This window comes from Bufo bufo, chromosome 1 (assembly GCF_905171765.1).
Source record: "Bufo bufo chromosome 1, aBufBuf1.1, whole genome shotgun sequence".
NCBI classification, from domain to species: Eukaryota; Metazoa; Chordata; class Amphibia; order Anura; family Bufonidae; genus Bufo; species Bufo bufo.
In genome coordinates, this window is record NC_053389.1 from 393,331,440 (window position 1) to 393,343,968 (window position 12,529).

The following is a 12,529-nucleotide window of genomic DNA, read 5'->3' on the forward strand; positions in this document are numbered from 1 at the left end:
TAGTCTAAGACAGGTTTGCCATGCAAATTATAGGAAAAAAATGGACGCGGATGCGCGGACGTGGATGAAAATCTTGTGTGCCTCCGCGTTTTTTAGCGGTCCCATTGAATTGAATGGGTCCGCGAACCGTTTTCCGCGACAATAATAGGACAGGTTATATTTTTTGACCTGGAACCACGGATCACGGACGCGGGTGGCAAACGGTGCATTAGTCGAGTTTTCAACGGACCCATTGAAAATCAATGGGTCCGCTGAAAATTACGAAAAACGGTGCAACGGACACGGAATAAAACAACGGTCGTGTGCATGAGGCCTAACTTAAATAAATAAAAAAAAGTAAACATATTAGGTATCGCTGCGTCCATAAGAACCTGATGTATAAAAATATCACAAGACGTAACCCCTCAGGTGAACACTGTAAAAAAATAAAAAGTGTGTCAAAAAAGCCATTTTTGTCACCTTACATCACAAAAAGTGTAATACCAAGCGATCAAAAAGTCATATGCACCCTAAAATAGTGGCAATTAAACCGTCATCTCATACCAAAAAAAATTTGCCCCTACATAAGACAGTCGCCCAAAAAATTTCAGAATATGGAGACACTAAGAAATCATAAAAAGAAAAATGCTTTATTATGTAAAACTGAAGCAGACAAACAATAAAAGTAGTCATATTTGGTATTGTCTCGTCCGTATCTGCTCTATAAAAATACCACATGATCTAACCTGTGAGATGAATGTTATAAATAACAAAAAATAAAAACGGTGCCAAAACAGCTATTTTTTGTTACCTTGCCTCACAAAAAGTGTAATATAGAGCAACCAAAAATCATATGTACCCTAAAATAGTACCAACAAAACTGCCACCTTATCCCGTAGTTTCCAAAATGGAGTTATTACTCTAGGGGTCTTCAAATGTGACATGGCAACTTAAAATTATCCCAGTGAAATCTGTTCCCCAAAAACCATATGGCGTTCCTTTCCTTTTGCGCCCTGCTATGTGCCCGTACAGTAGTTTACGACCAGATATGGGGTGTTTCTGTAAACTACAGAATCAGGGTAATAAATATTGAGTGTTGTTTGGCTGTTAACCCTTGCTTTGTTACTGGAAAAAATTGATTAAAATGGAAAATGTGCCGAAAAAGTGAAATTCTGAAATTTCATCTCCATTTTCCTTTAATTCTTGTGGAACACCTAAAGGGTTAACAAAGTTTGTCAAATCAGTTTTGAATACCTTGAGGGGTGTAGTTTCTAAAATGGGGTAAATTGGGTGGTTTCTATTATGTAAGCCACACAAAGTGACTTCAGACCTGAACTAGTCCTTTAAAAGTGGGTTTTGGAAATTTTCTGAAAAATGTCAAGATTTGCTTCTAAACTTCTAAGCCTTTTAACGTCCCCAAAAAATAAAATGGCATTCACAAAATGATCCAAACATGAAGTAGACATATGGGGAATGTAAAGTAATAACTATTATATGAAATAACACTATCTGTTTTAAAAGCAGAAAAATTGAAATTTGGACATTTGCATTATTTTTTTTATTTTTTTGCAAATTTGGTATTTTTTTTTTAAATAAAAATGAAAAATATTGACATAAAGTGACACGTCAAATTTCCACAAAACGGCCTGGTGCTTAAGGTGAAAAATGGCAGGGTCCTGAACGGGTTAAAAAGTTGATTGAAGAGGGAAAAACTGAGAAGTGCTGCAATTCATATGCTGCTCAGCTAAAATAATCTCAACTGCCTTGAAATTGCAACCAAAACATGAAAGACACAGTAGGAAAGTACCGTAACTACTATTTGATTGGATCGAAGAATAGCCAAAATGGCAAAGGCTCAGCCAATGATCACCTCCAGAAAGATCAAAGAAGATGTGAATTTACCAGGGAGTACTGCTCCATACGCCAGTCTTGAGCTCACTGAACAGGCATGAGATGCACCTAATTTATTAATAAATGAGGTGCATCTCTGTCCTGCCGCGCCAGATACTGAAGTCTACACCAGCTACAGGCTGGCATAGACTTCAGCTATAACATCCACAGCTTTCTGGTGAAAGTTGTAGTAAATCTGGCTGGTGGCATGAAGCCCCGCCCCTCCCGCTAAGGCCTCATGCACATGACCGTGCTGTTTTTTGCGGTCCGCAAAAAACAGAAGCTACCTGTGTGCCTTCCGCAATTTGCGGAACGGGCGGCCCATTGTAGACATGCCTATTCTTGTCCGCAAAACGGAGCAACGGATGCGGACAGCAGACGGAGTGCTGTCCGCCTCTTTTGTGGCCCCATTGAAGGGAATAGGGAATAGGTCCGCACCCGAGCCGGAAAAACTGCAGCTCGGATGCGGACCATAACTACGGTCGAGTTCATTTTCTGTGTTACAAATTATGGTGTACATATAGCATGCGCCATAATTTGCAACTTTTTCACACCACAATCATTGATAAATGTCTCCCATTAACTGCCCCAGAGAAATGGCGCAACATTTTGTGGACTGATGAAAGCAAAATTGTTATTTTTGGTATAGTGACTGCAGACAGTATGTCAGATAATCCCTGAGGACTGAATTCAGGGTACAGTAGATAGTGAAGACAGTAAAGTATGGTGGTGAAGAAAATCATGATATGGGGATGTTTCTCATACCAAGGTTTTGGGCCAATTTATCACATACAAGGGATTATGAATCAGTTTGCATATAAAATACTTGATGAGATGATGTTCCCGTATTCCGAAGAAGAGATTACCTTGAAATGACTCAAAACACACCAGAAGCAAACAATATCTTGGTTACAGACAAACAGGATTGAGGTAATGGAGTGGCCAGCCTAATCTCCTGACTAGGGATCGACCGATATAGATTTTTTAAAGCCGATACCGACAGGGCCGGACTGGCCTGCCGGGATACCGGGAAATTTCCCGGTGGGCCGGCAAGCCTGAGTGCCGCAAGGCCGCGGCCCTGGTGACAAGTGGGGGCGGCCGCGGCCGGCGGCAGGGCAGAGCAGGAGATGAGCGCTTCCATTGCGGAAGCGCTCATCTCCATAGTCATCTGTATTGCCGTCCTCAGGACGGCAATACAGATGCCTGTGCTGCGGCAGAGGAGGGAGAGGTGTGTCCCCTCCTGTTCCTCTGATAGGCTGCCGGCCTAGTGCTGGCAGCCTATCAGAGGCCGGTGCAGGCGGCGCGATGACGTCATCGCGTCGCCTAACTGCCGTATAGCGAGGGACACAGACGGAAGAGGCGGTCTGCATCGCATCACATTGCTGGAGGTAAGTATAAGTGTATTTTTTTTTTTTTAATATAGGTACAATACTGGGCAGGCACATGATAATGGGGGGACGGCTGGGCTGGCACATGATAAGGGGGGCTACTGGGCTGGGCTGGCACATGATAAGGGGGGACTGCTGGGCTGGCACATGATAATGGGGGGACTACTGGGCTGGGCTGGCACATGATAAGGGGGGACTACAGGGCTGGGCTGGCACATAAGGGGGGCTACTGGGCTGGGCTGGCACATAAGGGGGGACTACTGGGCTGGCACATGATAAGGGGGGACTACTGGGCTGGCACATGATAAGGGGGGCTACTGGCACATGATATGGGGGGGCTACTGGCACATGATATGGGGGGGCTACTGGCACATGATATGGGGGGCTACTGGCACATGATATGGGGGCACTCTGGCTACTGGCACATGATGATATGGGGGCACTCTGGCTACTGGCACATGATGATATGGGGGCACTCTGGCTACTGGCATATGATGATATGGGGGCACACTGGCTACTGGCACATGATGATATGGGGGCACTCTGGCTACTGGCACATGATAATGGGGGGGCTCTGGCTACTGGCACATGATATGGGGGGGCTCTGGCTACTGACACATGATATGGGGGGGCTCTGGCTACTGGCACATGATATGGGGGGCTCTGGCTACTGGCACATGATGATGGGGGGGCTACTGGCACATGATAAGAGGGGCTACTGGCACATGATAAGGGGGCTACTGGCACATGATAAGGGGGGCTACTGGCCCATAAGGGGGGCTACTGGCACATGATATGGGGGGGCTACTGGCACATGATATGGGGGCACTCTGGCTACTGGCACATGATATGGGGGGGCTCTGGCTACTGGCACATGATATGGGGGGGCTCTGGCTACTGGCACATGATATGGGGGGGGGCTCTGGCTACTGGCACATGATATGGGGGGCTCTGGCTACTGGCACATGATGGTGGGGGGGCTCTTATTTCTGGCACATGATTGGGGGCACTCTGGTTACTGGCACATGATATGGGGGGCTCTGGCTACTGGCACATGATGGTGGGGGGGCTCTTATTACTGGCACATGATTTGGGGCATCTATGGGGGCACATCTTACTGCAGATTATTGGGGGGCACTATAGGGGCATCTACTGAGGCTAAAAAGAAGATATTTTATATGGGGGGCTCTGTATAGGGGCATTTTATACTGGGACACATTATGGTGGGTACTATGGGGAAGGGGGGGAGCACTATGGGGGTCATCTACGGGGGCACTGAGAAGGGGTATTTTATATTGGCACATTATGGGAACATTAGCTCAACTGGGGGCATTACAAAGGGGTATGTTTTGCATATTATAAGGAGAATTATTACTACTGGGGGGGCATTATGGTGGGCTTTATTACTCCCCCATGGTATGACCCCCTAGTAGCAGCACCATCCTCTCCCTGCTCTGCTATCCCTCTTCCCCTTCTCCATATCCTTATTATGAAATCTTTCTCATTAGGATAAAGCACAACATCAGCTCCGCCGAGCCCCCGGCCAAGTGTTGTAGTGGCGTCCGAGATCCCCAAGGGCCAAGTCAAGTAACTGTAAGTTTTTATGGGGGTTCTACAAAAGAGCTATCGTGGGGCAAAGTTCATATTCGTGTTTACACACGTGTTTTAAAATGAATGCTTTCTCCTATTATAAACAAGTAAATAATGACGCAATGCTGTGGGGCTGGTGTGCAACTTTTTCCAGGGCTGGTTTTTATCCCCAGTCCGGCCCTGGATACCGATAATCTGTGAACCTTCAGGCTGATAATTTATACCCATATTCTGTGAATTTTCTATTTTGAAAAAAAATTAAAAATTCCTACACAAATCTGCTGAAAATTAATGTTTATTTTTTTGTAAATCTTTCTTTTAAATTTATACTTATATTATACTTATACTTTTTTTAAACTATCTATTAGCCCCCTTAGGGACTAGAGCCCTTGTCCTATTCACCCTGATAGAGATCTATCAGGGTGAATAGGACTTCACACTGTCCCTGCTGCCCTGTGCTTTGTGCACGCAGCAGCAAGGGAGCTGACTATGGCAGCCAGGGCTTCAGTAGCGTTCTGGCTGCCATGGTAACCAATCGGAGCCCCAGCATTACACTGCTGGGGCTCCGATCAGAACTGCCACTGCACCACCAATGAAATTACTTGAGTTGGGGGATGGGGACCCTGTGGCCACTGCCACCAATGATTAATACTGAGGGGTTTGGGGGGTGGGGGGCGTACTGCGCCACCAACGATTAATACTGGGGTTGGAGGGGTGCACTGCGCTACCAATGAAGATAACCCTCATTAATTCACATACAGGAGGCGGGAGCTGGCTGCAGAATCACATAGCCGGCTCCCAACCTCTATGAGCGGTAGCTGCGATCCGCAGCAGTTAACACCTCAGGTGCGGCACTGAGGGATTAACTACAGCAGATCACAGCTACTTGTCATAGTGGTCGGGAGCCGGGTATGTGATTCTGCAGCCAGCTCCCGCCTCCTGTATGTGAATTAATGAGGGTTATCTTCATTGGTGGCGCAGTGGCCACAGCCCCTCCCTCCTCTTGTCCCCTCCTCTCCCACTGGCGGCAGCAGCAGAACAGGGGGAGGGAGGCACTGCTTCCTTCTCCCCTGTGCTGCTTAGGGAACACGGAGAGCGCTGTCAGCAGCGCGATCCTTGTTCCCAATACGTTATCGGTATATCGGCAAAATAGATGCCGATAACGTTCAAAATCCTGAATATCGGCCGATAATATCGGTAAAACCGATAATCGGTCGATCCCTACTGAGGCAAACCCCAGAAATACAGAAGAACTGTGGAATGTAGTCCAAATGTCCTGGACTGTTCAGAGATGCCAGAAGTTGGTCGACTCAATGCAACACAGATATCAAGCAGTTTTCATAAAAAGTGGTTATGCCATTAAATATTAGTTCAGTAATTCAAAGTAAAGTGAAATCTCAAACATTGTTTCAGTTTATACATTAAATTTTTGAGTTTAAAGAAAACAGCTGGCACTGCTATTTCTTTTAACTGCCTAATCTTTTTTCTTTACTTTCTGGAAAGGATCAAGGCTACTTTCACACTAGCGTCTTTACTGGATCCGGCAGGGTTCAGCAAAAACGCTTCCGTTACTGATAATTTAACTATCTGCATCCAGTTATATTATCTTTAACATACCTTTAACATAGCAAGGACAGATCCGTCATTAAGGCTAGGTCTACACGACAACATTTGTCACGCGACATTTTGTTACACCAATGTCGCGCGACAATTTTTATAATAGCAGTCTATGGTGTCGCACTGCAACATGCAACATGCTGCGACTGTGACGCAAGTCACAGAAAATCCATTCGAGATGGATTTTTCTGCGACTGTTGCGTCGCAGTCGCAGCATGTCGCATGTTGCAGTGCGACATCATAGACTGCCATTATAAAAATTGTCAGGCAACATTGGTGCAACAAAATGTTGCACAACAAATGTTGCAGTGTAGTTGTGCCCTATCTTATTGTCGCGCGACAAATGTCGTCGTGTAGACCTAGCTATGAAAGTCAATGGGGAATGGATCTGTTTTCTATTGTGTCAGATTATGTCAGAAAAAACGGATCAGTCCCAATTGACTTGCATTGGGGGCCATGCCAGATCCGTCTTGCTCCGCATCCCAGGACGGAAAGAAAACCGCAGCATGCTGCTGTTTGCTCTCCGGTCTGGGAACGCAACTAAGGCTACTTTCACACTGGCGTTTTGGCTTTCCGTTTGTGAGATCCATTCAGGGCTCTCACAAGCGGTCCAAAACGGATCAGTTTTGCCCTAATGCATTCTGAATGGAAAAGGATCCGCTCAGAATGCACCAGTTTCCCTCCATTCCGTCTCTATTCCGCTTTGGAGGCGGACACCAAAACGCTGCTGAGCCAAACGGATCTGTTCTGACACACAATGTAAGTCAATGGGGACGGATCTGTTTTCTATGACACAATCTGGCACAATAGAAAACGGATCCGTCCTCCATTGACTTTCAATTGTGTTCAAGATGGATCAAACGGATGTATTATCTGAACGGATCCGCACCAAACGCGAGTGTGAAAGTAGCCTTAACGAAATGGAATGCATTTTGGAACTTTCCGTTCTGTTCAGTTCAGTTTTGTCCCCGTTGACAACGAATACTCAGTTCTAGAGCCGCCGCCATCAGCAGCGAGTGTCAGCTGTATGCTGGCACTCTGCTATAACCCCTTAGATGGCGCAGCAGCGCCATCCATGGGGTTAATAGAGGGAGGGGGCTGCGATGGCAGCGGCCCGATGGTTGCCATGGCAATGGAACGCTTTGCAAAGACGTCCAGTGTTGCCATCTATCAGGAAACTGATAGTACTATACTTGCTAGAGCATTGCGAAGTATAGTACAGCCATCAGCCCCACTGGATCTTCAAGATCCGAGCTGGACTTGATAAAAAAAAAAGTGTGAAAATAACAAAAGTAAAAAATAAATAAATAAATAAAAATGTACATTAAAAATAAAATAAATAGCTTTTTCCTATATCCACTCATTTATAAGAGATTAAAAAATGAAAAAAATAAAATAAACTACACATATTAGGTATCACCGCGTCCGTAACAACCGACTCTATAAATATATCACATGATCTACCCCGTCCGATAAACACCATAAAAAAATAAAACTGTGTCAAAAAAGCCATTTTTGTCACCTTACATCACAAAAAGTGCAACACCAAGCGATGAAAAAGGCGTATGTCCCACAAAATGGTAGAAGATGAACAAAAGCTCTAAATCTGTTTAGGCTTTTGAAGCACTCCAATATCAATTAGGCAAAAAGCGGCCCCAGAGGGGGGAGTGTCATTGTATTAAAACATAACTTTTAATGTTATCTTACAAATAAAAAATGTTGTGACCCACTGTGATATACAAACAAATATATAGTAGAGGACCAGGAATGGTACTCTAAATGCTGGTAGAATAAACCTGCTCCACCTAGTGAAAGGTGTGAGCAGTCTTACCAGACTCTTGTAGACAATGGGATCAGCCAGGAAGGATATCCAAGACACACTGAGTGTGAAACTGCACGGGAAGTCGCAATCTTACTTGGTATCTGTATAGTAGATGCAGATCTGGGCCCTGTATAACCCTACCAATTGGGGAGAAAGGCCAATGGCATTTAGTGCAGAGAAGAAGACAAGAGGACAGTATTGATGCATCTAAACTGGGAACAATAAGCAATATTAGATAAAACAGGTATAATTAAGTCTTTCATTCATGCCATAAGGGGCTAATGTTTTTAGATCCATCGTGATTCACACTGGAGGAGATTCTTATCCCAATCTCCCCCTCTGGGAGGAGGTTTGACAAGGTCAATGCCCATGAACCTTAACTGGGCTCTGCCATTGTGCTCAATGTGCACATGATTGGCTACCGGGGTATCTCTTTTGTGTATAATGTCCCCCAGATGCTCACCAATCCTCCTCTGGAATTCACGTATGGTTTTGCCAATGTACTCTAACCCACATTCACAGAGGATACGATATGTAACTCCCCTGGATTTACAGTTAATGAAATGTGAGATGGGGTACATCCTGCCCGTGACTGAACTGGTGAAAGACTTCGTGGTCATAATGTTCTTACATGCTACACAGTTGCCGCATTTATGACTACCTACTAAGTTAGACCGCAGCCATGTTGAGTGTATCACAGTGGAGGAAAAATGGCTGTGGACCAACTTATCACGTAGGTTGCGACCACGTCTGTACGTAATCTGTGGATACTCCCCCAATACATCCTCTAGGTCGGGTCCATTTTCAGGATCCCCCAATGGCGTTGCAGAATATTTTTGACTTGTTTAGATCCTCTGTCAAATGTAGTGATGATACGTAGCGCCTTTGCAGCGGGATTACTGGGCTGGTTAGGGGTAAGTAAAGTAGATCTTTGTCGAGTCAGAGCTGTCTTGTAAGCGGATCTAAGGACATGATCGGGGTAACCCCTTTGTAAAAATCGTGCCCTCAGGTCGGTTGCTTGGGCCACAAAATCTTTTTTATTAGAACAGTTTCTCCTCAGGCGGAGATATTGACCCCTAGGTATCCCTCTTCTGAGTGGAAGAGGGTGGCTGCTCTCCCATCTCAGAAGAGAGTTTGTGGCATTCGGTTTTCTATGGATGGAGGTGTCTAGTTCGCCTCTGTCATTCTTGGTAATCTTGATATCCAAGAATGGCAGACAGGGGGAATGTGTCTCACAGGTGAACCTCATCCCTATCTCATTTTGGTTCAGATGAGATACAAAGGACTCAAACTGAGCAGGGTTACCATTCCATATGATGAATATATCATCAATATATCGCGCCCACAGCCCAATTCTCGACAGTTTGTCCGGGTCCCTGTCCCCAAAAACCAGGGTCTCCTCCCACCAGCCCAGGAATAGATTTGCATATGAGGGGGCTCAAGGACTCCCCATCGCGGTACCCCTGAGCTGGTGGTAAATTTTATTATCAAAGGAGAAGAAATTCCTGTTCAGGGTGAATTCAAGGATCCAGACGATGAATTGGCTGTGGGCGCGATATTGGCAGCAGCGAGATCTTAGAAAGAATTCTACTGCCGCCAACCCCAATTGATGCAGTATTGAGGAGTACAAAGCCTCCACATCAATACTTGATAGGAGACAATCATCCTCAAGTGTCAGACCCTCCAGCTACTTTAGGAGGTCCGTGGTATCCTTTAAATGGGATGGCAACGTAGTGACGAATGGGGCTAAGACTCGATCAATATAGATCCCCAAATTTTGTTTCAGATTGTCAACCCCTGACACTATTAGCCTCCCTTTCAGAGGGGATGTCCCCTTATGAATTTTAGGGAGACAATAGAAGGTGGATCTATGGGGATGCAAAGGATGAAGAAAGGTATACTCTTCAGATGAAATGACCTTAGAGGCCTTAGCCTCATCTAGAATGGACTTTAATTCCTGTTTATACACATCCGTGGGGTCTCTCTCCAGGATCTCATAGGTCTCTTTGTCAGACAAGAGGTTCCTACACATATTCTTATAGTGCACTGAGTCGATGACCACAATATTTCCCCCTTTATCTGCAGGTTTGATGATGATTTGGGGGTCATTAGCTAGAGAAGAAATGGCAGTGGTCACCGACTCAGCGCAATTGGAATAATGCGAAGAGACCCGTAGATCCTCCAGGTCTTTAGTGACCATGTTGAGAAAGACATCAACACATGAAATTTCACTAGAACTAGGTGGCATTTTAGTGCTTTTAGATTTTAGATCTGTAAAAGGGCTAAAACCTAAAGTGGAGTTATCTTCCATATCGAGGGAATGTAGCAGTTGTACATCCCCCAGTAACTCGACCGGAATCCCTAATTCAAGACATTGGCGTCTATCCATGTGTTTAAAATGTTTGTGCCACCTCAATTTACGGATGAACAGATTTAGATCTTTAACTGCAGTGAATCTGTCAAATTTCGGGGTAGGCACAAAGGAAAGTCCAAATTCTAAGGTGTTAATTTCGTCCTGAGTGAGGAGGCGTGAAGATAAATTAATTACCTCTGGTCCTGAGGTTGAGCTGGCGGCAGTTGTGCACGACTGCAGGGGGTAGTCCAGAGTCTGACTGGGTTGCCCTAAAAAACGGTTATCACGTCCCCGATAGGGGCCCCGGAAACGGCCTCTTCTCGGTGTGCCCCTATTGGGATACTTGTTTGTCTTAGGGCCTGTTTCACGTTCTGAGTCAGAGAAGTCTGTCTCAGTTGAAGACCTCTCTGAGTTACTCTGTTTGTTTTCTCTTTTTGTATTATTCACAGAAGAATAAATGCGATTCTCCTTGAAATCAGACAGATCCCTTATGAACTGGCAATGTTTTTTTTCCTTGAGGTGGTACTGATACTTCTCAAAGGTAAGTTGTAACTGTTTCTCTCTATTGGAGAACTCAGCCTCCTGTGAAAAGGTCTGTACCACCTCAATATGTTCCGTCAGTTTCTGGTTCAGGATGTTCAGTGTGCCCTTTTCCTCTTCTACCATTAGCCTCATGAGTCTCAGGGAACTGTTAGTGGCCTCCTGTTCCCATTTGGTCATGAAACCCAGATTACGTGAATGAGCTGCTGGCAGAAGGGAAATGCGAAGTCCTCTAGGGACAATGTTATTTTTAATATAATTGTCAAGACTCTGGACCTCCCACCAAGAGGTAATTTGTTCCTTATATACCTGTGTTAGATCAATGAAAGCTGTGTGAAAAGAAGGCAAATATTTTCTCTGGTAAAATTGTTTGTCAGAAAATATATCTTTAGCTTCATGAAGCCAATTGTCAGCATCAAAGCCTGTTGCCAGGAACCCTGCCATGCCAAGGAAGGAAGAATAACAGAAGATGAACAAAAGCTCTAAATCTGTTTAGGCTTTTGAAGCACTCCAATATCAATTAGGCAAAAAGGGGCCCCAGAGGGGGGAGTGTCATTGTATTAAAACATAACTTTGAATGTTATCTTACAAATAAAAAATTATGTGACCCACTGTGATATACAAACAAACATATGGTAGATGACCAGGAATGGTACCCTAAATGCTGGTAGAATAAACAAACCTGCTCCACCTAGTAAAAGGTGTAAGCAGTCTTACCAGACCCTTGTAGACAATGGGATCCACAAAATCGTACCGATAAAACAGACACCTCATCCTGCAAAAAAATTAGCCCCTACATAAGAAAATCGCTCAAAAACTATAGCTCTCAGAATATGGAGACACTAAAACATCATTTTTTTTGCTTCAAATATACTATTATTGTGTTAAAGTAAAATAAGTTTAAAAAAGCATGCATATTAGGTATCGCCACGTCTGTAACAACCAACTCTATAAAAATACCACATGACAATACAAATCCTCAGATGACTACCGTAAAAAAAATAGAAAAATTAAAACAGTGCCAAAAAAGCCATTTTTTGTCACCTAACATCACATAACATAGAAACATAGAATGTGTTGGCAGATAAGAACCATTTGGCCCATCTAGTCTGCCCAATATACTGAGTACTATGGATAGCCCCTGGCCCTATCTTATATGAAGGATGGCCTTATGCCTATCCCATTCATGCTTAAACTCCTTCACTGTATTTGCAGCTACCACTCCTGCAGGAAGGCTATTCCATGTGCAGCACGCCAGACCTGCAGGGTATTGCGAAGTGAGGACACGGTTATGGGCAATCGAGGGTTACTCACTGTATTGGAGAACCCTGGGCAGTCATGCGGCAGTGA